The sequence below is a fragment of the Triturus cristatus genome, chromosome 4_1, assembly GCF_964204655.1.
Source record: "Triturus cristatus chromosome 4_1, aTriCri1.1, whole genome shotgun sequence".
Taxonomy (NCBI): Eukaryota; Metazoa; Chordata; class Amphibia; order Caudata; family Salamandridae; genus Triturus; species Triturus cristatus.
This window is the reverse complement of record NC_140585.1, coordinates 139,035,019-139,059,870: the sequence shown is the minus strand read 5'-3', so window position 1 is coordinate 139,059,870 and position 24,852 is coordinate 139,035,019. Positions and strand designations below refer to the sequence as shown.

General features: G+C 38.6%; 22 non-coding genes across 22 annotated transcripts; all 22 read left to right on the top strand.

The window, feature by feature from the left end:
• Positions 1-784: 784 nt before the first annotated feature.
• Positions 785-856, top strand: TRNAC-GCA (transfer RNA cysteine (anticodon GCA)). Its single transcript has one exon. It is a non-coding gene; the product is annotated as a tRNA-Cys (tRNA).
• A 997-nt stretch (positions 857-1,853) lies between these two features.
• Positions 1,854-1,925, top strand: TRNAC-GCA (transfer RNA cysteine (anticodon GCA)). Its single transcript has one exon. It is a non-coding gene; the product is annotated as a tRNA-Cys (tRNA).
• Positions 1,926-2,933: 1,008 nt separating this feature from the next.
• Positions 2,934-3,005, top strand: TRNAC-GCA (transfer RNA cysteine (anticodon GCA)). Its single transcript has one exon. It is a non-coding gene; the product is annotated as a tRNA-Cys (tRNA).
• A 997-nt stretch (positions 3,006-4,002) lies between these two features.
• On the top strand, positions 4,003-4,074 carry TRNAC-GCA (transfer RNA cysteine (anticodon GCA)). The gene has a single exon. It is a non-coding gene; the product is annotated as a tRNA-Cys (tRNA).
• Positions 4,075-5,082: 1,008 nt separating this feature from the next.
• Positions 5,083-5,154, top strand: TRNAC-GCA (transfer RNA cysteine (anticodon GCA)). Its single transcript has one exon. It is a non-coding gene; the product is annotated as a tRNA-Cys (tRNA).
• Positions 5,155-7,225: 2,071 nt separating this feature from the next.
• On the top strand, positions 7,226-7,297 carry TRNAC-GCA (transfer RNA cysteine (anticodon GCA)). Its single transcript has one exon. It is a non-coding gene; the product is annotated as a tRNA-Cys (tRNA).
• Positions 7,298-8,294: 997 nt separating this feature from the next.
• On the top strand, positions 8,295-8,366 carry TRNAC-GCA (transfer RNA cysteine (anticodon GCA)). Its single transcript has one exon. It is a non-coding gene; the product is annotated as a tRNA-Cys (tRNA).
• Positions 8,367-9,374: 1,008 nt separating this feature from the next.
• TRNAC-GCA (transfer RNA cysteine (anticodon GCA)) lies at positions 9,375-9,446 on the top strand. The gene has a single exon. It is a non-coding gene; the product is annotated as a tRNA-Cys (tRNA).
• Positions 9,447-10,443: 997 nt separating this feature from the next.
• Positions 10,444-10,515, top strand: TRNAC-GCA (transfer RNA cysteine (anticodon GCA)). Its single transcript has one exon. It is a non-coding gene; the product is annotated as a tRNA-Cys (tRNA).
• Positions 10,516-11,524: 1,009 nt separating this feature from the next.
• On the top strand, positions 11,525-11,596 carry TRNAC-GCA (transfer RNA cysteine (anticodon GCA)). Its single transcript has one exon. It is a non-coding gene; the product is annotated as a tRNA-Cys (tRNA).
• A 997-nt stretch (positions 11,597-12,593) lies between these two features.
• On the top strand, positions 12,594-12,665 carry TRNAC-GCA (transfer RNA cysteine (anticodon GCA)). The gene has a single exon. It is a non-coding gene; the product is annotated as a tRNA-Cys (tRNA).
• Positions 12,666-13,674: 1,009 nt separating this feature from the next.
• On the top strand, positions 13,675-13,746 carry TRNAC-GCA (transfer RNA cysteine (anticodon GCA)). Its single transcript has one exon. It is a non-coding gene; the product is annotated as a tRNA-Cys (tRNA).
• A 984-nt stretch (positions 13,747-14,730) lies between these two features.
• Positions 14,731-14,802, top strand: TRNAC-GCA (transfer RNA cysteine (anticodon GCA)). The gene has a single exon. It is a non-coding gene; the product is annotated as a tRNA-Cys (tRNA).
• A 991-nt stretch (positions 14,803-15,793) lies between these two features.
• TRNAC-GCA (transfer RNA cysteine (anticodon GCA)) lies at positions 15,794-15,865 on the top strand. Its single transcript has one exon. It is a non-coding gene; the product is annotated as a tRNA-Cys (tRNA).
• A 1,008-nt stretch (positions 15,866-16,873) lies between these two features.
• Positions 16,874-16,945, top strand: TRNAC-GCA (transfer RNA cysteine (anticodon GCA)). The gene has a single exon. It is a non-coding gene; the product is annotated as a tRNA-Cys (tRNA).
• A 997-nt stretch (positions 16,946-17,942) lies between these two features.
• TRNAC-GCA (transfer RNA cysteine (anticodon GCA)) lies at positions 17,943-18,014 on the top strand. The gene has a single exon. It is a non-coding gene; the product is annotated as a tRNA-Cys (tRNA).
• A 1,009-nt stretch (positions 18,015-19,023) lies between these two features.
• Positions 19,024-19,095, top strand: TRNAC-GCA (transfer RNA cysteine (anticodon GCA)). The gene has a single exon. It is a non-coding gene; the product is annotated as a tRNA-Cys (tRNA).
• A 997-nt stretch (positions 19,096-20,092) lies between these two features.
• Positions 20,093-20,164, top strand: TRNAC-GCA (transfer RNA cysteine (anticodon GCA)). Its single transcript has one exon. It is a non-coding gene; the product is annotated as a tRNA-Cys (tRNA).
• A 1,008-nt stretch (positions 20,165-21,172) lies between these two features.
• TRNAC-GCA (transfer RNA cysteine (anticodon GCA)) lies at positions 21,173-21,244 on the top strand. Its single transcript has one exon. It is a non-coding gene; the product is annotated as a tRNA-Cys (tRNA).
• Positions 21,245-22,240: 996 nt separating this feature from the next.
• TRNAC-GCA (transfer RNA cysteine (anticodon GCA)) lies at positions 22,241-22,312 on the top strand. The gene has a single exon. It is a non-coding gene; the product is annotated as a tRNA-Cys (tRNA).
• A 990-nt stretch (positions 22,313-23,302) lies between these two features.
• On the top strand, positions 23,303-23,374 carry TRNAC-GCA (transfer RNA cysteine (anticodon GCA)). The gene has a single exon. It is a non-coding gene; the product is annotated as a tRNA-Cys (tRNA).
• Positions 23,375-24,371: 997 nt separating this feature from the next.
• On the top strand, positions 24,372-24,443 carry TRNAC-GCA (transfer RNA cysteine (anticodon GCA)). The gene has a single exon. It is a non-coding gene; the product is annotated as a tRNA-Cys (tRNA).
• Positions 24,444-24,852: the final 409 nt, after the last annotated feature.

The window sequence follows — 24,852 nt, the reverse complement described above, 5'->3', positions numbered from 1 at the left end:
AGCACCAAACAAAGGGAATGGACTATGAAAGCAATTGGCAACTTTGTTTTACAGTTTAGTGCTTCCTTCAATCGCACTACAGAAATTGCATAGAAAAGTGGGCAGCAATGCAGTCAATCTATTCCTCATTTAACCTGTGTCCTCAGTCTTACATGTATTCCACCTCTTCTCTGTGCATACAAAGTATGTGTTTGTTTGAAGCACTTCATTTTTGTGCAATGCATAATCTATTTACTTTCTACTAAAATACGCTGCCCACGTACAAGATGTACGAACCCTAGTTGCAGGTGCAAGCAGGCTGGTCTGAGAAACCAGGCCATTTGCGAACACAAAATAGCTTTTTCTGATGTATTAAATCGAAGGTACATGAAAGGGGTGTTTGGTTGTACCTTCAAATACCAAATTGTAGTGGTATGCAGAAATGTTTTTTCACCGTAATTTGGCCCAAAACAATCATACTTCACCACCATATCAGTGATTGTGGTAATCAATCCACAAAGATAAGTAGTCTCGTAAAAACCTCTTCCCCTTTGAGAATGTTTCAAAACAAACATTTTAATTACAGATATTGGTCCTATGGACCACTGCCTATTCAAATAATATAACAATTAAACATATACATTTTGTTTTTTAAATGATCCTGTTTTCCTTTCATTAATAATATTAAGAACTACTTCTCCTTTTCCACAGTTTCAAGCTCGTACTTTGGGGGCCAACTGAGCTTGAGCCTCTCACTCTTTCATGATGTACTGTTATATTGTCATTCTGATCTTTGAAAACAGTTGGGGATATAGCTCAGTGGTAGAGCATTTGACTGCAGATCAAGAGGTCCCTGGTTCAAATCCGGGTGTCCCCTAAACCTATTTTGGTTCTGGTGTTTGTAGCTAGGATCTTTCATAAAGTCCCTTTGGATCACCATTGACAGAGTCAGTGTTCAGTTGGATCTTATACTTTATTAGCATTACAGTGTCACTGCTCAAAACCTGGGAATAAATGCATTTTTACACAGGGCGTGGGAACTTTCTGAAACATCATTGATTTATTTTGGAATCCGGCTCTTCCTTTCACAGCTTCAAACAAAGAGAATGACTATGAAAACAATTGAAAACTTTGGTATACAGTTTGGTGCTTCCTTGTAGCGCACTAAAGAAATGGCATAGTATACTCGGCAGCGCTGCAGTCAATCTATTTCTCATTTAACATGTGTCCTCAGTCTTACATATATTCCTCCTCTCCTCTGTGCATACAAAATATGTGTTTGTTTAAAGCACTTCATTCTTGTGCAACGTAGAAACTATTTAATTTCTCCTTAAAACCTCTGCCTACGTGCAAAATGTATGAACCCTCGTTGCAGATGAAAAAAAGCTGGCTCGAAGACTCAGGCCATTTTCGAACACAAAATGGCCTTTTCTGATATATTAAATTGATGGTACTTGAAAGGGACGTTTGGGTGTACCTTCCAAATACCAAATTGCAGTGGTATGTAGAAATGTTTTTCGTCCATCATTTGGCCCAAAACAATCATACTTCACCACCATCTCGGTGATTGTGGTAACCAATCCGCGAAAGGATAAGGCGTCCCGTAAAAACCTCTTCCCCTTTGAGAATGTTTCAAAACAAGCATTTTATGTACAGGCATTGGTCCTATGGACCACTGCCTGTTCAAATAAAATAACAATGAAACATATAAATATTTTTTTTAAACGATCCCGTTTTCCTTCAATAAATAATATTAAGAACTACTTCTCCTGTTCCACAGTTTCAAGCTTGTACTTTCCGGCCCAACTGAGCATGATGCTCACACTCTTTCATGAGGTACTGATATATTTTCATTCCGATTCTCACAAACAGGTGGGGATATAGCTCAGTGGTAGAGCATTTGACTGCAGATCAAGAGGTCCCTGGTTCAAATCCAGGTGTCCCCTTGGCCTGTTTTGGTTCTTGTGTTTGTAGCTGGGACTTTTCATAAAACCCCTTTGGATCATCATTGACAGAGTCAGTGTTCGCTTGGATCTTACACTTTAACAGCATTACAATGTCACTGCTCAAAACCTGAGAGTAAATGCATTTTTATACAGGGCTCGGTATTCCGTATGGGAAATGTCTGAAAAAGCATTGATTTATTTTGGAATCTGGCTCTTCCTTTCACAGCACCAAACAAAGGGAATGGACTATGAAAGCAATTGGCAACTTTGTTTTACAGTTTAGTGCTTCCTTCAATCGCACTACAGAAATTGCATAGAAAAGTTGGCAGCAATGCAGTCAATCTATTCCTCATTTAACCTGTGTCCTCAGTCTTACATGTATTCCACCTCTTCTCTGTGCATACAAAGTATGTGTTTGTTTGAAGCACTTCATTTTTGTGCAATGCATAATCTATTTACTTTCTACTAAAATACGCTGCCCACGTACAAGATGTACGAACCCTAGTTGCAGGTGCAAGCAGGCTGGTCTGAGAAACCAGGCCATTTGCGAACACAAAATAGCTTTTTCTGATGTATTAAATCGAAGGTACATGAAAGGGGTGTTTGGTTGTACCTTCAAATACCAAATTGTAGTGGTATGCAGAAATGTTTTTTCACCGTAATTTGGCCCAAAACAATCATACTTCACCACCATATCAGTGATTGTGGTAATCAATCCACAAAGATAAGTAGTCTCGTAAAAACCTCTTCCCCTTTGAGAATGTTTCAAAACAAACATTTTAATTAGAGATATTGGTCCTATGGACCACTGCCTATTCAAATAAAATAACAATTAAACATATACATTTTGTTTTTTAAATGATCCTGTTTTCCTTTAATTAATAATATTAAGAACTACTTCTCCTTTTCCACAGTTTCAAGCTCGTACTTTGTGGCCCAACTGAGCTTGAGCCTCTCACTCTTTCATGATGTACTGATATATTGTCATTCTGATCTTTGAAAACAGTTGGGGATATAGCTCAGTGGTAGAGCATTTGACTGCAGATCAAGAGGTCCCTGGTTCAAATCTGGGTGTCCCCTAAACCTATTTTGGTTTTGGTGTTTGTAGCTGGGAGCTTTCATAAAGTCCCTATGGATCACCATTGACAGAGTCAGTGTTCAGTTGGATCTTATACTTTATTAGCATTACAGTGTCACTGCTCAAAACCTGGGAATAAATGCATTTTTACACAGGGTGTGGGAACTTTCTGAAACATCATTGATTTATTTTGGAATCCGGCTCTTCCTTTCACAGCTTCAAGCAAAGAGAATCACTATGAAAACAATTGAAAACTTTGTTATACAGTTTGGTGCTTCCTTGTAGCGCACTAAAGAAATGGCATAGTATATTCGGCAGCGCTGCAGTCAATCTATTTCTCATTTAACCTGTGTCCTCAGTCTTACATATATTCCTCCTCTCCTCTGTGCATACAAAATATGTGTTTGTTTAAAGCACTTCATTCTTGTGCAACGTAAAAACTATTTAATTTCTCCTTAAAACCTCTGCCTACGTGCAAAATGTATGAACCCTCGTTGCAGATGAAAAAAGGCTGGCTCGAAGACTCAGGCCATTTTCGAACACAAAATGGCCTTTTCGGATATATTAAATTGATGGTACTTGAAAGGGACGTTTGGGTGTACCTTCCAAATACCAAATTGCAGTGGTATGTAGAAATGTTTTTCGTCCATCATTTGGCCCAAAACAATCATACTTCACCACCATCTCGGTGATTGTGGTAACCAATCCGCGAAAGGATAAGGCGTCCCGTAAAAACCTCTTCCCCTTTGAGAATGTTTCAAAACAAGCATTTTATGTACAGGCATTGGTCCTATGGACCACTGCCTGTTCAAATAAAATAACAATGAAACATATAAATATTTTTTTTAAACGATCCCGTTTTCCTTCAATAAATAATATTAAGAACTACTTCTCCTGTTCCACAGTTTCAAGCTTGTACTTTCCGGCCCAACTGAGCATGATGCTCACACTCTTTCATGAGGTACTGATATATTTTCATTCCGACTCTCACAAACAGGTGGGGATATAGCTCAGTGGTAGAGCATTTGACTGCAGATCAAGAGGTCCCTGGTTCAAATCCAGGTGTCCCCTTGGCCTGTTTTGGTTCTTGTGTTTGTAGCTGGGACTTTTCATAAAACCCCTTTGGATCATCATTGACAGAGTCAGTGTTCGCTTGGATCTTACACTTTAACAGCATTACAATGTCACTGCTCAAAACCTGAGAGTAAATGCATTTTTATACAGGGCTCGGTATTCCGTATGGGAAATGTCTGAAAAAGCATTGATTTATTTTGGAATCTGGCTCTTCCTTTCACAGCACCAAACAAAGGGAATGGACTATGAAAGCAATTGGCAACTTTGTTTTACAGTTTAGTGCTTCCTTCAATCGCACTACAGAAATTGCATAGAAAAGTGGGCAGCAATGCAGTCAATCTATTCCTCATTTAACCTGTGTCCTCAGTCTTACATGTATTCCACCTCTTCTCTGTGCATACAAAGTATGTGTTTGTTTGAAGTACTTCATTTTTGTGCAATGCATAATCTATTTACTTTCTACTAAAATACGCTGCCCACGTACAAGATGTACGAACCCTAGTTGCAGGTGCAAGCAGGCTGGTCTGAGAAACCAGGCCATTTGCGAACACAAAATAGCTTTTTCTGATGTATTAAATCGAAGGTACATGAAAGGGGTGTTTGGTTGTACCTTCAAATACCAAATTGTAGTGGTATGCAGAAATGTTTTTTCACCGTAATTTGGCCCAAAACAATCATACTTCACCACCATATCAGTGATTGTGGTAATCAATCCACAAAGATAAGTAGTCTCGTAAAAACCTCTTCCCCTTTGAGAATGTTTCAAAACAAACATTTTAATTAGAGATATTGGTCCTATGGACCACTGCCTATTCAAATAAAATAACAATTAAACATATACATTTTGTTTTTTAAATGATCCTGTTTTCCTTTAATTAATAATATTAAGAACTACTTCTCCTTTTCCACAGTTTCAAGCTCGTACTTTGTGGCCCAACTGAGCTTGAGCCTCTCACTCTTTCATGATGTACTGATATATTGTCATTCTGATCTTTGAAAACAGTTGGGGATATAGCTCAGTGGTAGAGCATTTGACTGCAGATCAAGAGGTCCCTGGTTCAAATCCGGGTGTCCCCTAAACCTATTTTGGTGTTTGTAGCTGGGAGCTTTCATAAAGTCCCTATGGATCACCATTGACAGAGTCAGTGTTCAGTTGGATCTTATACTTTATTAGCATTACAGTGTCACTGCTCAAAACCTGGGAATAAATGCATTTTTACACAGGGTGTGGGAACTTTCTGAAACATCATTGATTTATTTTGGAATCCGGCTCTTCCTTTCACAGCTTCAAGCAAAGAGAATCACTATGAAAACAATTGAAAACTTTGTTATACAGTTTGGTTCTTCCTTGTAGCGCACTAAAGAAATGGCATAGTATATTCGGCAGCGCTGCAGTCAATCTATTTCTCATTTAACCTGTGTCCTCAGTCCTACATATATTCCTCCTCTCCTCTGTGCATACAAAATATGTGTTTGTTTAAAGCACTTCATTCTTGTGCAACGTAAAAACTATTTAATTTCTCCTTAAAACCTCTGCCTACGTGCAAAATGTATGAACCCTCGTTGCAGATGAAAAAAGGCTGGCTCGAAGACTCAGGCCATTTTCGAACACAAAATGGCCTTTTCGGATATATTAAATTGATGGTACTTGAAAGGGACGTTTGGGTGTACCTTCCAAATACCAAATTGCAGTGGTATGTAGAAATGTTTTTCGTCCATCATTTGGCCCAAAACAATCATACTTCACCACCATCTCGGTGATTGTGGTAACCAATCCGCGAAAGGATAAGGCGTCCCGTAAAAACCTCTTCCCCTTTGAGAATGTTTCAAAACAAGCATTTTATGTACAGGCATTGGTCCTATGGACCACTGCCTGTTCAAATAAAATAACAATGAAACATATAAATATTTTTTTTAAACGATCCCGTTTTCCTTCAATAAATAATATTAAGAACTACTTCTCCTGTTCCACAGTTTCAAGCTTGTACTTTCCGGCCCAACTGAGCATGATGCTCACACTCTTTCATGAGGTACTGATATATTTTCATTCCGACTCTCACAAACAGGTGGGGATATAGCTCAGTGGTAGAGCATTTGACTTCAGATCAAGAGGTCCCTGGTTCAAATCCAGGTGTCCCCTTGGCCTGTTTTGGTTCTTGTGTTTGTAGCTGGGACTTTTCATAAAACCCCTTTGGATCATCATTGACAGAGTCAGTGTTCGCTTGGATCTTACACTTTAACAGCATTACAATGTCACTGCTCAAAACCTGAGAGTAAATGCATTTTTATACAGGGCTCGGTATTCCGTATGGGAAATGTCTGAAAAAGCATTGATTTATTTTGGAATCTGGCTCTTCCTTTCACAGCACCAAACAAAGGGAATGGACTATGAAAGCAATTGGCAACTTTGTTTTACAGTTTAGTGCTTCCTTCAATCGCACTACAGAAATTGCATAGAAAAGTGGGCAGCAATGCAGTCAATCTATTCCTCATTTAACCTGTGTCCTCAGTCTTACATGTATTCCACCTCTTCTCTGTGCATACAAAGTATGTGTTTGTTTGAAGTACTTCATTTTTGTGCAATGCATAATCTATTTACTTTCTACTAAAATACGCTGCCCACGTACAAGATGTACGAACCCTAGTTGCAGGTGCAAGCAGGCTGGTCTGAGAAACCAGGCCATTTGCGAACACAAAATAGCTTTTTCTGATGTATTAAATCGAAGGTACATGAAAGGGGTGTTTGGTTGTACCTTCAAATACCAAATTGTAGTGGTATGCAGAAATGTTTTTTCACCGTAATTTGGCCCAAAACAATCATACTTCACCACCATATCAGTGATTGTGGTAATCAATCCACAAAGATAAGTAGTCTCATAAAAACCTCTTCCCCTTTGAGAATGTTTCAAAACAAACATTTTAATTACAGATATTGGTCCTATGGACCACTGCCTATTCAAATAAAATAACAATTAAACATATACATTTTGTTTTTTAAATGATCCTGTTTTCCTTTAATTAATAATATTAAGAACTACTTCTCCTTTTCCACAGTTTCAAGCTCGTACTTTGTGGCCCAACTGAGCTTGAGCCTCTCACTCTTTCATGATGTACTGATATATTGTCATTCTGATCTTTGAAAACAGTTGGGGATATAGCTCAGTGGTAGAGCATTTGACTGCAGATCAAGAGGTCCCTGGTTCAAATCCGGGTGTCCCCTAAACCTATTTTGGTTTTGGTGTTTGTAGCTGGGAGCTTTCATAAAGTCCCTATGGATCACCATTGACAGAGTCAGTGTTCAGTTGGATCTTATACTTTATTAGCATTACAGTGTCACTGCTCAAAACCTGGGAATAAATGCATTTTTACACAGGGTGTGGGAACTTTCTGAAACATCATTGATTTATTTTGGAATCCGGCTCTTCCTTTCACAGCTTCAAGCAAAGAGAATCACTATGAAAACAATTGAAAACTTTGTTATACAGTTTGGTTCTTCCTTGTAGCGCACTAAAGAAATGGCATAGTATATTCGGCAGCGCTGCAGTCAATCTATTTCTCATTTAACCTGTGTCCTCAGTCTTACATATATTCCTCCTCTTCTCTGTGCATACAAAATATGTGTTTGTTTAAAGCACTTCATTCTTGTGCAACGTAAAAACTATTTAATTTCTCCTTAAAACCTCTGCCTACGTGCAAAATGTATGAACCCTCGTTGCAGATGAAAAAAGGCTGGCTCGAAGACTCAGGCCATTTTCGAACACAAAATGGCCTTTTCGGATATATTAAATTGATGGTACTTGAAAGGGACGTTTGGGTGTACCTTCCAAATACCAAATTGCAGTGGTATGTAGAAATGTTTTTCGTCCATCATTTGGCCCAAAACAATCATACTTCACCACCATCTCGGTGATTGTGGTAACCAATCCGCGAAAGGATAAGGCGTCCCGTAAAAACCTCTTCCCCTTTGAGAATGTTTCAAAACAAGCATTTTATGTACAGGCATTGGTCCTATGGACCACTGCCTGTTCAAATAAAATAACAATGAAACATATAAATATTTTTTTTAAACGATCCCGTTTTCCTTCAATAAATAATATTAAGAACTACTTCTCCTGTTCCACAGTTTCAAGCTTGTACTTTCCGGCCCAACTGAGCATGATGCTCACACTCTTTCATGAGGTACTGATATATTTTCATTCCGACTCTCACAAACAGGTGGGGATATAGCTCAGTGGTAGAGCATTTGACTGCAGATCAAGAGGTCCCTGGTTCAAATCCAGGTGTCCCCTTGGCCTGTTTTGGTTCTTGTGTTTGTAGCTGGGACTTTTCATAAAACCCCTTTGGATCATCATTGACAGAGTCAGTGTTCGCTTGGATCTTACACTTTAACAGCATTACAATGTCACTGCTCAAAACCTGAGAGTAAATGCATTTTTATACAGGGCTCGGTATTCCGTATGGGAAATGTCTGAAAAAGCATTGATTTATTTTGGAATCTGGCTCTTCCTTTCACAGCACCAAACAAAGGGAATGGACTATGAAAGCAATTGGCAACTTTGTTTTACAGTTTAGTGCTTCCTTCAATCGCACTACAGAAATTGCATAGAAAAGTGGGCAGCAATGCAGTCAATCTATTCCTCATTTAACCTGTGTCCTCAGTCTTACATGTATTCCACCTCTTCTCTGTGCATACAAAGTATGTGTTTGTTTGAAGTACTTCATTTTTGTGCAATGCATAATCTATTTACTTTCTACTAAAATACGCTGCCCACGTACAAGATGTACGAACCCTAGTTGCAGGTGCAAGCAGGCTGGTCTGAGAAACCAGGCCATTTGCGAACACAAAATAGCTTTTTCTGATGTATTAAATCGAAGGTACATGAAAGGGGTGTTTGGTTGTACCTTCAAATACCAAATTGTAGTGGTATGCAGAAATGTTTTTTCACCGTAATTTGGCCCAAAACAATCATACTTCACCACCATATCAGTGATTGTGGTAATCAATCCACAAAGATAAGTAGTCTCATAAAAACCTCTTCCCCTTTGAGAATGTTTCAAAACAAACATTTTAATTACAGATATTGGTCCTATGGACCACTGCCTATTCAAATAAAATAACAATTAAACATATACATTTTGTTTTTTAAATGATCCTGTTTTCCTTTAATTAATAATATTAAGAACTACTTCTCCTTTTCCACAGTTTCAAGCTCGTACTTTGTGGCCCAACTGAGCTTGAGCCTCTCACTCTTTCATGATGTACTGATATATTGTCATTCTGATCTTTGAAAACAGTTGGGGATATAGCTCAGTGGTAGAGCATTTGACTGCAGATCAAGAGGTCCCTGGTTCAAATCCGGGTGTCCCCTAAACCTATTTTGGTTTTGGTGTTTGTAGCTGGGATCTTTCATAAAGTCCCTATGAATCACCATTGACAGAGTCAGTGTTCAGTTGGATCTTATACTTTATTAGCATTACAGTGTCACTGCTCAAAACCTGGGAATAAATGCATTTTTACACAGGGCGTGGGAACTTTCTGAAACATCATTGATTTATTTTGGAATCCGGCTCTTCCTTTCACAGCTTCAAGCAAAGAGAATCACTATGAAAACAATTGAAAACTTTGTTATACAGTTTGGTGCTTCCTTGTAGCGCACTAAAGAAATGGCATAGTATACTCGGCAGCGCTGCAGTCAATCTATTTCTCATTTAACCTGTGTCCTCAGTCTTACATATATTCCTCCTCTCCTCTGTGCATACAAAATATGTGTTTGTTTAAAGCACTTCATTCTTGTGCAACGTAGAAACTATTTAATTTCTCCTTAAAACCATTGCCTACGTGCAAAATGTATGAACCCTCGTTGCAGATGAAAAAAGGCTGGCTCGAAGACTCAGGCCATTTTCGAACACAAAATGGCCTTTTCTGATATATTAAATTGATGGTACTTGAAAGGGACGTTTGGGTGTACCTTCCAAATACCAAATTGCAGTGGTATGTAGAAATGTTTTTCGTCCATCATTTGGCCGAAAACAATCATACTTCACCACCATCTCGGTGATTGTGGTAACCAATCCGCGAAAGGATAAGGCGTCCCGTAAAAACCTCTTCCCCTTTGAGAATGTTTCAAAACAAGCATTTTATGTACAGGCATTGGTCCTATGGACCACTGCCTGTTCAAATAAAATAACAATGAAACATATAAATATTTTTTTTAAACGATCCCGTTTTCCTTCAATAAATAATATTAAGAACTACTTCTCCTGTTCCACAGTTTCAAGCTTGTACTTTCCGGCCCAACTGAGCATGATGCTCACACTCTTTCATGAGGTACTGATATATTTTCATTCCGACTCTCACAAACAGGTGGGGATATAGCTCAGTGGTAGAGCATTTGACTGCAGATCAAGAGGTCCCTGGTTCAAATCCAGGTGTCCCCATGGCCTGTTTTGGTTCTTGTGTTTGTAGCTGGGACTTTTCATAAAACCCCTTTGGATCATCATTGACAGAGTCAGTGTTCGCTTGGATCTTACACTTTAACAGCATTACAATGTCACTGCTCAAAACCTGAGAGTAAATGCATTTTTATACAGGGCTCGGTATTCCGTATGGGAAATGTCTGAAAAAGCATTGATTTATTTTGGAATCTGGCTCTTCCTTTCACAGCACCAAACAAAGGGAATGGACTATGAAAGCAATTGGCAACTTTGTTTTACAGTTTAGTGCTTCCTTCAATCGCACTACAGAAATTGCATAGAAAAGTGGGCAGCAATGCAGTCAATCTATTCCTCATTTAACCTGTGTCCTCAGTCTTACATGTATTCCACCTCTTCTCTGTGCATACAAAGTATGTGTTTGTTTGAAGCACTTCATTTTTGTGCAATGCATAATCTATTTACTTTCTACTAAAATACGCTGCCCACGTACAAGATGTACGAACCCTAGTTGCAGGTGCAAGCAGGCTGGTCTGAGAAACCAGGCCATTTGCGAACACAAAATAGCTTTTTCTGATGTATTAAATCGAAGGTACATGAAAGGGGTGTTTGGTTGTACCTTCAAATACCAAATTGTAGTGGTATGCAGAAATGTTTTTTCACCGTAATTTGGCCCAAAACAATCATACTTCACCACCATATCAGTGATTGTGGTAATCAATCCACAAAGATAAGTAGTCTCGTAAAAACCTCTTCCCCTTTGAGAATGTTTCAAAACAAACATTTTAATTACAGATATTGGTCCTATGGACCACTGCCTATTCAAATAAAATAACAATTAAACATATACATTTTGTTTTTTAAATGATCCTGTTTTCCTTTAATTAATAATATTAAGAACTACTTCTCCTTTTCCACAGTTTCAAGCTCGTACTTTGTGGCCCAACTGAGCTTGAAGCCTCTCACTCTTTCATGATGTAATGATATATTGACATTCTGATCTTCGAAAACAGTTGGGGATATAGCTCAGTGGTAGAGCATTTGACTGCAGATCAAGAGGTCCCTGGTTCAAATCCGGGTGTCCCCTAAACCTATTTTGGTTTTGGTGTTTGTAGCTGGGATCTTTCATAAAGTCCCTATGGATCACCATTGACAGAGTCAGTGTTCAGTTGGATCTTATACTTTATTAGCATTACAGTGTCACTGCTCAAAACCTGGGAATAAATGCATTTTTACACAGGGCGTGGGAACTTTCTGAAACATCATTGATTTATTTTGGAATCCGGCTCTTCCTTTCACAGCTTCAAGCAAAGAGAATCACTATGAAAACAATTGAAAACTTTGTTATACAGTTTGGTGCTTCCTTGTAGCGCACTAAAGAAATGGCATAGTATACTCGGCAGCGCTGCAGTCAATCTATTTCTCATTTAACCTGTGTCCTCAGTCTTACATATATTCCTCCTCTCCTCTGTGCATACAAAATATGTGTTTGTTTAAAGCACTTCATTCTTGTGCAACGTAGAAAATATTTAATTTCTCCTTAAAACCTCTGCCTACGTGCAAAATGTATGAACCCTCGTTGCAGATGAAAAAAGGCTGGCTCGAAGACTCAGGCCATTTTCGAACACAAAATTGCCTTTTCTGATATATTAAATTGATGGTACTTGAAAGGGACGTTTGGGTGTACCTTCCAAATACCAAATTGCAGTGGTATGTAGAAATGTTTTTCGTCCATCATTTGGCCCAAAACAATCATACTTCACCACCATCTCGGTGATTGTGGTAACCAATCCGCGAAAGGATAAGGCGTCCCGTAAAAACCTCTTCCCCTTTGAGAATGTTTCAAAACAAGCATTTTATGTACAGGCATTGGTCCTATGGACCACTGCCTGTTCAAATAAAATAACAATGAAACATATAAATATTTTTTTTAAACGATCCCGTTTTCCTTCAATAAATAATATTAAGAACTACTTCTCCTGTTCCACAGTTTCAAGCTTGTACTTTCCGGCCCAACTGAGCATGATGCTCACACTCTTTCATGAGGTACTGATATATTTTCATTCCGACTCTCACAAACAGGTGGGGATATAGCTCAGTGGTAGAGCATTTGACTGCAGATCAAGAGGTCCCTGGTTCAAATCCAGGTGTCCCCTTGGCCTGTTTTGGTTCTTGTGTTTGTAGCTGGGACTTTTCATAAAACCCCTTTGGATCATCATTGACAGAGTCAGTGTTCGCTTGGATCTTACACTTTAATAGCATTACAATGTCACTGCTCAAAACCTGAGAGTAAATGCATTTTTATACAGGGCTCGGTATTTCGTATGGGAAATGTCTGAAAAAGCATTGATTTATTTTGGAATCTGGCTCTTCCTTTCACAGCACCAAACAAAGGGAATGGACTATGAAAGCAATTGACAACTTTGTTTTACAGTTTGATGCTTCCTTCGATCGCACTACAGAAATTGCATAGAAAAGTGGGCAGAAATGCAGTCAATCTATTCCTCATTTAACCTGTGTCCTCAGTCTTACATGTATTCCACCTCTTCTCTGTGCATACAAAGTATGTGTTTGTTTGAAGCACTTCATTTTTGTGCAAAGCATAATCTATTTACTTTCTACTAAAAAACGCTGCCCACGTACAAGATGTACGAACCCTAGTTGCAGGTGCAAGCAGGCTGGTCTGAGAAACCAGGCCATTTGCGAACACAAAATTGCTTTTTCTGATGTATTAAATCGAAGGTACATGAAATGGGTGTTTGGTTGTACCTTCAAATACCAAATTGTAGTGGTTTGTAGAAATTTTTTTTCACCGTAATTTGGCCCAAAACAATCATACTTCACCGCCATATCAGTGATTGTGGTAATCATTCCACAAAGATAAGTAGTCTCGTAAAAACCTGTTCCTCTTTGAGAATGTTTCAAAACAAACATTTTAATTAAAGATATTGGTCCTATGGACCACTGCCTATTCAAATAAAATAACAATTAAACATATACATTTTGTTTTTTAAATGATCCTGTTTTCCTTTAATTAATAATATTAAGAACTACTTCTCCTTTTCCACAGTTTCAAGCTCGTACTTTTGTGGCCCAACTGAGCTTGAGCCTCTCACTCTTTCATGATGTACTGTTATATTGTCATTCTGATCTTTGAAAACAGTTGGGGATATAGCTCAGTGGTAGAGCATTTGACTGCAGATCAAGAGGTCCCTGGTTCAAATCCGGGTGTCCCCTAAACCTATTTTGGTTCTGGTGTTTGTAGCTAGGATCTTTCATAAAGTCCCTTTGGATCACCATTGACAGAGTCAGTGTTCAGTTGGATCTTATACTTTATTAGCATTACAGTGTCACTGCTCAAAACCTGGGAATAAATGCATTTTTACACAGGGCGTGGGAACTTTCTGAAACATCATTGATTTATTTTGGAATCCGGCTCTTCCTTTCACAGCTTCAAACAAAGAGAATGACTATGAAAACAATTGAAAACTTTGTTATACAGTTTGGTGCTTCCTTGTAGCGCACTAAAGAAATGGCATAGTATACTCGGCAGCGCTGCAGTCAATCTATTTCTCATTTAACATGTGTCCTCAGTCTTACATATATTCCTCCTCTCCTCTGTGCATACAAAATATCTGTTTGTTTAAAGCACTTCATTCTTGTGCAACGTAGAAACTATTTAATTTCTCCTTAAAACCTCTGCCTACGTGCATAATGTATGAACCCTCGTTGCAGATGAAAAAAGGCTGGCTCGAAGACTCAGGCCATTTTCGAACACAAAATGGCCTTTTCTGATATATTAAATTGATGGTACTTGAAAGGGACGTTTGGGTGTACCTTCCAAATACCAAATAGAAATGTTTTTCGTCCATCATTTGGCCCAAAACAATCATACTTCACCACCATCTCGGTGATTGTGGTAACCAATCCGCGAAAGGATAAGGCGTCCCGTAAAAACCTCTTCCCCTTTGAGAATGTTTCAAAACAAGCATTTTATGTACAGGCATTGGTCCTATGGATCACTGCCTGTTCAAATAAAATAACAATGAAACATATACATTTTTTTTTTAAACGATCCCGTTTTCCTTTAATTAATAATATTAAGAACTACTTCTCCTTTTCCACAGTTTCAAGCTCGTACTTTGTGGCCCAACTGAGCTTGAGCCTCTCACTCTTTCATGATGTACTGATATATTGTCATTCTGATCTTTGAAAACAGTTGGGGATATAGCTCAGTGGTAGAGCATTTGACTGCAGATCAAGAGGTCCCTGGTTCAAATCCGGGTGTCCCCTAAACCTGTTTTGGTGTTTGTAGCTGGGATCTTTCATAAAGTCCCTATGGATCACCATTGACAGAGTCAGTGTTCAGTTGGATCTTATACTTTATTAGCATTACAGTGTCACTGCTCAAAACCTGGGAATAAATGCATTTTTACACAGGGCATGGGAACTTTCTGAAACATCATTGATTTATTTTGGAATCCGGCTCTTCCTTTCACAGCTTCAAGCAAAGAGAATCACTATGAAAACAATTGAAAACTTTGTTATACAGTTTGGTGCTTCCTTGTAGCGCACTAAAGAAATGGCATAGTATACTCGGCAGCGCTGCAGTCAATCTATTTCTCATTTAACCTGTGTCCTCAGTCTTACATATATTCCTCCTCTCCTCTGTGCATACAAAATATGTGTTTGTTTAAAGCACTTCATTCTTGTGCAACGTAGAAAATATTTAATTTCTCCTTAAAACCTCTGCCTACGTGCAAAATGTATGAACCCTCGTTGCAGATGAAAAAAGGCTGGCTCGAAGACTCAGGCCATTTTCGAACACAAAATGGCCTTTTCTGATATATTAAATTGATGGTACTTGAAAGGGACATTTGGGTGTACCTTCCAAATACCAAATTGCAGTGGTATGTAGAAATGTTTTTCGTCCATCATTTGGCCCAAAACAATCATACTTCACCACCATCTCGGTGATTGTGGTAACCAATCCGCGAAAGGATAAGGCGTCCCGTAAAAACCTCTTCCCCTTTGAGAATGTTTCACAACAAGCATTTTATGTACAGGCATTGGTCCTATGGACCACTGCCTGTTCAAATAAAATAACAATGAAACATATAAATATTTTTTTTAAACGATCCCGTTTTCCTTCAATAAATAATATTAAGAACTACTTCTCCTGTTCCACAGTTTCAAGCTTGTACTTTCCGGCCCAACTGAGCATGATGCTCACACTCTTTCATGAGGTACTGATATATTTTCATTCCGACTCTCACAAATAGGTGGGGATATAGCTCAGTGGTAGAGCATTTGACTGCAGATCAAGAGGTCCCTGGTTCAAATCCAGGTGTCCCCTTGGCCTGTTTTGGTTCTTGTGTTTGTAGCTGGGACTTTTCATAAAACCCCTTTGGATCATCATTGACAGAGTCAGTGTTCGCTTGGATCTTACACTTTAAGAGCATTACAATGTCACTGCTCAAAACCTGAGAGTAAATGCATTTTTATACAGGGCTCGGTATTTCGTATGGGAAATGTCTGAAAAAGCATTGATTTATTTTGGAATCTGGCTCTTCCTTTCACAGCACCAAACAAAGGGAATGGACTATGAAAGCAATTGACAACTTTGTTTTACAGTTTGGTGCTTCCTTCGATCGCACTACAGAAATTGCATAGAAAAGTGGGCAGAAATGCAGTCAATCTATTCCTCATTTAACCTGTGTCCTCAGTCTTACATGTATTCCACCTCTTCTCTGTGCATACAAAGTATGTGTTTGTTTGAAGCACTTCATTTTTGTGCAATGCATAATCAATTTACTTTCTACTAAAAAACGCTGCCCACGTACAAGATGTACGAACCCTAGTTGCAGGTGCAAGCAGGCTGGTCTGAGAAACCTGGCCATTTGCGAACACAAAATTGCTTTTTCTGATGTATTAAATCGAAGGTACATGAAATGGGTGTTTGGTTGTACCTTCAAATACCAAATTGTAGTGGTATGTAGAAATGTTTTTTCACCGTAATTTGGCCCAAAACAATCATACTTCACCACCATATCAGTGATTGTGGTAATCATTCCACAAAGATAAGCAGTCTCGTAAAAACCTGTTCCTCTTTGAGAATGTTTCAAAACAAACATTTTAATTACAGATATTGGTCCTATGGACCACTGCCTATTCAAATAAAATAACAATTAAACATATACATTTTGTTTTTTAAATGATCCTGTTTTCCTTTAATTAATAATATTAAGAACTACTTCTCCTTTTCCACAGTTTCAAGCTCGTACTTTGTGGCCCAACTGAGCTTGAGCCTCTCACGCTTTCATGATGTACTGTTATATTGTCATTCTGATCTTTGAAAACAGTTGGGGATATAGCTCAGTGGTAGAGCATTTGACTGCAGATCAAGAGGTCCCTGGTTCAAATCCGGGTGTCCCCTAAACCTATTTTGGTTCTGGTGTTTGTAGCTAGGATCTTTCATAAAGTCCCTTTGGATCACCATTGACAGAGTCAGTGTTCAGTTGGATCTTATACTTTATTAGCATTACAGTGTCACTGCTCAAAACCTGGGAATAAATGCATTTTTACACAGGGCGTGGGAACTTTCTGAAACATCATTGATTTATTTTGGAATCCGGCTCTTCCTTTCACAGCTTCAAACAAAGAGAATGACTATGAAAACAATTGAAAACTTTGTTATACAGTTTGGTGCTTCCTTGTAGCGCACTAAAGAAATGGCATAGTATACTCGGCAGCGCTGCAGTCAATCTATTTCTCATTTAACATGTGTCCTCAGTCTTACATATATTCCTCCTCTCCTCTGTGCATACAAAATATGTGTTTGTTTAAAGCACTTCATTCTTGTGCAACGTAGAAACTATTTAATTTCTCCTTAAAACCTCTGCCCACGTGCAAAATGTAGGAACCCTCGTTGCAGATGAAAAAAGGCTGGCTCGAAGACTCAGGCCATTTTCGAACACCAAATGGCCTTTTCTGATATATTAAATTGATGGTACTTGAAAGGGACGTTTGGGTGTACCTTCCAAATACCAAATTGCAGCGGTATGTAGAAATGTTTTTGGTCCATCATTTGGCCCAAAACAATCATACTTCACCACCATCTCGGTGATTGTGGTAACCAATCCGCGAAAGGATAAGGCGTCCCGTAAAAACCTCTTCCCCTTTGAGAATGTTTCAAAACAAGCATTTTATGTACAGGCATTGGTCCTATGGACCACTGCCTGTTCAAATAAAATAACAATGAAACATATAAATATTTTTTTTAAACGATCCCGTTTTCCTTCAATAAATAATATTAAGAACTACTTCTCCTGTTCCACAGTTTCAAGCTTGTACTTTCCAGCCCAACTGAGCATGATGCTCACACTCTTTCATGACGTACTGATATATTTTCATTCCGACTCTCACAAACAGGTGGGGATATAGCTCAGTGGTAGAGCATTTGACTGCAGATCAAGAGGTCCCTGGTTCAAATCCAGGTGTCCCCTTGGCCTGTTTTGGTTCTTGTGTTTGTAGCTGGGACTTTTCATAAAACCCCTTTGGATCATCATTGACAGAGTCAGTGTTAGCTTGGATCTTACACTTTAACAGCATTACAATGTCACTGCTCAAAACCTGAGAGTAAATGCATTTTTATACAGGGCTCGGTATTCCGTATGGGACATGTCTGAAAAAGCATTGATTTATTTTGGAATCTGGCTCTTCCTTTCACAGCACCAAACAAAGGAAATGGACTATGAAAGCAATTGGCAACTTTGTTTTACAGTTTAGTGCTTCCTTCAATCGCACTACAGAAATTGCATAGAAAAGTGGGCAGCAATGCAGTCAATCTATTCCTCATTTAACCTGTGTCCTCAGTCTTACATGTATTCCACCTCTTCTCTGTGCATACAAAGTATGTGTTTGTTTGAAGCACTTCATTTTTGTGCAATGCATAATCTATTTACTTTCTACTAAAATACGCTGCCCACGTACAAGATGTACGAACCCTAGTTGCAGGTGCAAGCAGGCTGGTCTGAGAAACCAGGCCATTTGCGAACACAAAATAGCTTTTTCTGATGTATTAAATCGAAGGTACATGAAAGGGGTGTTTGGTTGTACCTTCAAATACCAAATTGTAGTGGTATGCAGAAATGTTTTTTCACCGTAATTTGGCCCAAAACAATCATACTTCACCACCATATCAGTGATTGTGGTAATCAATCCACAAAGATAAGTAGTCTCGTAAAAACCTCTTCCCCTTTGAGAATGTTTCAAAACAAACATTTTAATTAGAGATATTGGTCCTATGGACCACTGCCTATTCAAATAAAATAACAATTAAACATATACATTTTGTTTTTTAAATGATCCTGTTTTCCTTTAATTAATAATATTAAGAACTACTTCTCCTTTTCCACAGTTTCAAGCTCGTACTTTGTGGCCCAACTGAGCTTGAAGCCTCTCACTCTTTCATGATGTACTGATATATTGTCATTCTGATCTTTGAAAACAGTTGGGGATATAGCTCAGTGGTAGAGCATTTGACTGCAGATCAAGAGGTCCCTGGTTCAAATCCGGGTGTCCCCTAAACCTATTTTGGTTTTGGTGTTTGTAGCTGGGATCTTTCATAAAGTCCCTATGGATCACCATTGACAGAGTCAGTGTTCAGTTGGATCTTATACTTTATTAGCATTACAGTGTCACTGCCCAAAACCTGGGAATAAATGCATTTTTACACAGGGCGTGGGAACTTTCTGAAACATCATTGATTTATTTTGGAATCCGGCTCTTCCTTTCACAGCTTCAAGCAAAGAGAATCACTATGAAAACAATTGAAAACTTTGTTATACAGTTTGGTGCTTCCTTGTAGCGCACTAAAGAAATGGCATAGTATACTCGGCAGCGCTGCAGTCAATCTATTTCTCATTTAACCTGTGTCCTCAGTCTTACATATATTCCTCCTCTCCTCTGTGCATACAAAATATGTGTTTGTTTAAAGCACTTCATTCTTGTGCAACGTAGAAAATATTTAATTTCTCCTTAAAACCTCTGCCTACGTGCAAAATGTATGAACCCTCGTTGCAGATGAAAAAAGGCTGGCTCGAAGACTCAGGCCATTTTCGAACACAAAATTGCCTTTTCTGATATATTAAATTGATGGTACTTGAAAGGGACGTTTGGGTGTACCTTCCAAATACCAAATTGCAGTGGTATGTAGAAATGTTTTTCGTCCATCATTTGGCCCAAAACAATCATACTTCACCACCATCTCGGTGATTGTGGTAACCAATCCGCGAAAGGATAAGGCGTCCCGTAAAAACCTCTTCCCCTTTGAGAATGTTTCAAAACAAGCATTTTATGTACAGGCATTGGTCCTATGGACCACTGCCTGTTCAAATAAAATACCAATGAAACATATAAATATTTTTTTTAAACGATCCCGTTTTCCTTCAATAAATAATATTAAGAACTACTTCTCCTGTTCCACAGTTTCAAGCTTGTACTTTCCGGCCCAACTGAGCATGATGCTCACACTCTTTCATGAGGTACTGATATATTTTCATTCCGACTCTCACAAACAGGTGGGGATATAGCTCAGTGGTAGAGCATTTGACTGCAGATCAAGAGGTCCCTGGTTCAAATCCAGGTGTCCCCTTGGCCTGTTTTGGTTCTTGTGTTTGTAGCTGGGACTTTTCATAAAACCCCTTTGGATCATCATTGACAGAGTCAGTGTTCGCTTGGATCTTACACTTTAATAGCATTACAATGTCACTGCTCAAAACCTGAGAGTAAATGCATTTTTATACAGGGCTCGGTATTTCGTATGGGAAATGTCTGAAAAAGCATTGATTTATTTTGGAATCTGGCTCTTCCTTTCACAGCACCAAACAAAGGGAATGGACTATGAAAGCAATTGACAACTTTGTTTTACAGTTTGGTGCTTCCTTCGATCGCACTACAGAAATTGCATAGAAAAGTGGGCAGAAATGCAGTCAATCTATTCCTCATTTAACCTGTGTCCTCAGTCTTACATGTATTCCACCTCTTCTCTGTGCATACAAAGTATGTGTTTGTTTGAAGCACTTCATTTTTGTGCAAAGCATAATCTATTTACTTTCTACTAAAAAACGCTGCCCAGGTACAAGATGTACGAACCCTAGTTGCAGGTGCAAGCAGGCTGGTCTGAGAAACCAGGCCATTTGCGAACACAAAATTGCTTTTTCTGATGTATTAAATCGAAGGTACATGAAATGGGTGTTTGGTTGTACCTTCAAATACCAAATTGTAGTGGTATGTAGAAATGTTTTTTCACCGTAATTTGGCCCAAAACAATCATACTTCACCGCCATATCAGTGATTGTGGTAATCATTCCACAAAGATAAGTAGTCTCGTAAAAACCTGTTCCTCTTTGAGAATGTTTCAAAACAAACATTTTAATTACAGATATTGGTCCTATGGACCACTGCCTATTCAAATAAAATAACAATTAAACATATACATTTTGTTTTTTAAATGATCCTGTTTTCCTTTAATTAATAATATTAAGAACTACTTCTCCTTTTCCACAGTTTCAAGCTCGTACTTTGTGGCCCAACTGAGCTTGAGCCTCTCACTCTTTCATGATGTACTGTTATATTGTCATTCTGATCTTTGAAAACAGTTGGGGATATAGCTCAGTGGTAGAGCATTTGACTGCAGATCAAGAGGTCCCTGGTTCAAATCCGGGTGTCCCCTAAACCTATTTTGGTTCTGGTGTTTGCAGCTAGGATCTTTCATAAAGTCCCTTTGGATCACCATTGACAGAGTCAGTGTTCAGTTGGATCTTATACTTTATTAGCATTACAGTGTCACTGCTCAAAACCTGGGAATAAATGCATTTTTACACAGGGCGTGGGAACTTTCTGAAACATCATTGATTTATTTTGGAATCCGGCTCTTCCTTTCACAGCTTCAAACAAAGAGAATGACTATGAAAACAATTGAAAACTTTGTTATACAGTTTGGTGCTTCCTTGTAGCGCACTAAAGAAATGGCATAGTATACTCGGCAGCGCTGCAGTCAATCTATTTCTCATTTAACATGTGTCCTCAGTCTTACATATATTCCTCCTCTCCTCTGTGCATACAAAATATCTGTTTGTTTAAAGCACTTCATTCTTGTGCAACGTAGAAACTATTTAATTTCTCCTTAAAACCTCTGCCTACGTGCATAATGTATGAACCCTCGTTGCAGATGAAAAAAGGCTGGCTCGAAGACTCAGGCCATTTTCGAACACAAAATGGCCTTTTCTGATATATTAAATTGATGGTACTTGAAAGGGACGTTTGGGTGTACCTTCCAAATACCAAATTGCAGTGGTATGTAGAAATGTTTTTCGTCCATCATTTGGCCCAAAACAATCATACTTCACCACCATCTCGGTGATTGTGGTAACCAATCCGCGAAAGGATAAGGCGTCCCGTAAAAACCTCTTCCCCTTTGAGAATGTTTAAAAACAAGCATTTTATGTACAGGCATTGGTCCTATGGATCACTGCCTGTTCAAATAAAATAACAATGAAACATATACATTTTTTTTTAAACGATCCCGTTTTCCTTTAATTAATAATATTAAGAACTACTTCTCCTTTTCCACAGTTTCAAGCTCGTACTTTGTGGCCCAACTGAGCTTGAGCCTCTCACTCTTTCATGATGTACTGATATATTGTCATTCTGATCTTTGAAAACAGTTGGGGATATAGCTCAGTGGTAGAGCATTTGACTGCAGATCAAGAGGTCCCTGGTTCAAATCCGGGTGTCCCCTAAACCTGTCTTGGTGTTTGTAGCTGGGATCTTTCATAAAGTCCCTATGGATCACCATTGACAGAGTCAGTGTTCAGTTGGATCTTATACTTTATTAGCATTACAGTGTCACTGCTCAAAACCTGGGAATAAATGCATTTTTACACAGGGCATGGGAACTTTCTGAAACATCATTGATTTATTTTGGAATCCGGCTCTTCCTTTCACAGCACCAAACAAAGGGAATGGACTATGAAAGCAATTGACAACTTTGTTTTACAGTTTGGTGCTTCCTTCGATCGCACTACAGAAATTGCATAGAAAAGTGGGCAGAAATGCAGTCAATCTATTCCTCATTTAACCTGTGTCCTCAGTCTTACATGTATTCCACCTCTTCTCTGTGCATACAAAGTATGTGTTTGTTTGAAGCACTTCATTTTTGTGCAATGCATAATCTATTTACTTTCTACTAAAAAACGCTGCCCACGTACAAGATGTATGAACCCTAGTTGCAGGTGCAAGCAGGCTGGTCTGAGAAACCAGGCCATTTGCGAACACAAAATTGCTTTTTCTGATGTATTAAATCGAAGGTACATGAAATGGGTGTTTGGTTGTACCTTCAAATACCAAATTGTAGTGGTATGTAGAAATGTTTTTTCACCGTAATTTGGCCCAAAACAATCATACTTCACCACCATATCAGTGATTGTGGTAATCAATCCACAAAGATAAGTAGTCTCGTAAAAACCTGTTCCTCTTTGAGAATGTTTCAAAACAAACATTTTAATTACAGATATTGGTCCTATGGACCACTGCCTATTCAAATAAAATAACAATTAAACATATACATTTTGTTTTTTAAATGATCCTGAATTCCTTTAATTAATAATATTAAGAACTACTTCTCCTTTTCCACAGTTTCAAGCTCGTACTTTGTGGCCCAACTGAGCTTGAGCCTCTCACGCTTTCATGATGTACTGTTATATTGTCATTCTGATCTTTGAAAACAGTTGGGGATATAGCTCAGTGGTAGAGCATTTGACTGCAGATCAAGAGGTCCCTGGTTCAAATCCGGGTGTCCCCTAAACCTATTTTGGTTCTGGTGTTTGTAGCTAGGATCTTTCATAAAGTCCCTTTGGATCACCATTGACAGAGTCAGTGTTCAGTTGGATCTTATACTTTATTAGCATTACAGTGTCACTGCTCAAAACCTGGGAATAAATGCATTTTTACACAGGGCGTGGGAACTTTCTGAAACATCATTGATTTATTTTGGAATCCGGCTCTTCCTTTCACAGCTTCAAACAAAGCGAATGACTATGAAAACAATTGAAAACTTTGTTATACAGTTTGGTGCTTCCTTGTAGCGCACTAAAGAAATGGCATAGTATACTCGGCAGCGCTGCAGTCAATCTATTTCTCATTTAACATGTGTCCTCAGTCTTACATATATTCCTCCTCTCCTCTGTGCATACAAAATATGTGTTTGTTTAAAGCACTTCATTCTTGTGCAACGTAGAAACTATTTAATTTCTCCTTAAAACCTCTGCCCACGTGCAAAATGTAGGAACCCTCGTTGCAGATGAAAAAAGGCTGGCTCGAAGACTCAGGCCATTTTCGAACACCAAATGGCCTTTTCTGATATATTAAATTGATGGTACTTGAAAGGGACGTTTGGGTGTACCTTCCAAATACCAAATTGCAGCGGTATGTAGAAATGTTTTTGGTCCATCATTTGGCCCAAAACAATCATACTTCACCACCATCTCGGTGATTGTGGTAACCAATCCGCGAAAGGATAAGGCGTCCCGTAAAAACCTCTTCCCCTTTGAGAATGTTTCAAAACAAGCATTTTATGTACAGGCATTGGTCCTATGGACCACTGCCTGTTCAAATAAAATAACAATGAAACATATAAATATTTTTTTTAAACGATCCCGTTTTCCTTCAATAAATAATATTAAGAACTACTTCTCCTGTTCCACAGTTTCAAGCTTGTACTTTCCAGCCCAACTGAGCATGATGCTCACACTCTTTCATGAGGTACTGATATATTTTCATTCCGACTCTCACAAATAGGTGGGGATATAGCTCAGTGGTAGAGCATTTGACTGCAGATCAAGAGGTCCCTGGTTCAAATCCAGGTGTCCCCTTGGCCTGTTTTGGTTCTTGTGTTTGTAGCTGGGACTTTTCATAAAACCCCGTTGGATCATCATTGACAGAGTCAGTGTTAGCTTGGATCTTACACTTTAACAGCATTACAATGTCACTGCTCAAAACCTGAGAGTAAATGCATTTTTATACAGGGCTCGGTATTCCGTATGGGAAATGTCTGAAAAAGCATTGATTTATTTTGGAATCTGGCTCTTCCTTTCACAGCACCAAACAAAGGAAATGGACTATGAAAGCAATTGGCAACTTTGTTTTACAGTTTAGTGCTTCCTTCAATCGCACTACAGAAATTGCATAGAAAAGTGGGCAGCAATGCAGTCAATCTATTCCTCATTTAACCTGTGTCCTCAGTCTTACATGTATTCCACCTCTTCTCTGTGCATACAAAGT